Genomic DNA, 657 nt, shown 5'->3' on the forward strand with positions numbered 1-657 from the left:
ATGCGTTTTTAAAAAAATTTATATGAAGCTTTTTACAACTTCAGCTTCCGTTTTAATAAATTCTGGTCCAGAATCGTTTGTAGTTTACATTTTTTTCAGTTCAAAAAAAGTGCGTAATGCGTTTTTTTTTAATTTATATGAAGCATTTTACAGCTACAGCTTCAGTTTTAAGGTATTCTGATCCAAAATCGTTTGTAGTTGATTGTAGTTTAAACATTTTTTTTTAGTTCAAAAATAAGTGCGTAATGCGTTTTTTTTTAAATTCATATGAAACTTTTTACAGCTACAGCTTCCGTTTTAATGGATTCTGGCCTAGAATCGTTTGTAGTTGACTGTAGTTTAAATTTTTTTTTTTAAGTTGAAAAATAAGTGCGTAATGCGTTTTTTTTTAAATTCATATGAAACTTTTTACAGCTACAGCTTCCGTTTTAATGGATTCTGGCCTAGAATCGTTTGTAGTTGACTGTAGTTTAAATTTTTTTTTTTTAAGTTGAAAAATAAGTGCGTAATGCGTTTTTTTTTTAAATTCATATGAAACTTTTTACAGCTACAGCTTCCGTTTTAATGGATTCTGGCCTAGAATCGTTTGTAGTTGACTGTAGTTTAAATTTTTTTTTTTAAGTTGAAAAATAAGTGCGTAATGCGTTTTTTAAAAAA

Source organism: Rhagoletis zephyria, unplaced genomic scaffold (genome assembly GCF_001687245.7).
Source record: "Rhagoletis zephyria isolate East Lansing unplaced genomic scaffold, Rhagoletis_zephyria_1.1 Rzeph_scaffold_00673, whole genome shotgun sequence".
NCBI lineage: Eukaryota > Metazoa > Arthropoda > Insecta > Diptera > Tephritidae > Rhagoletis > Rhagoletis zephyria.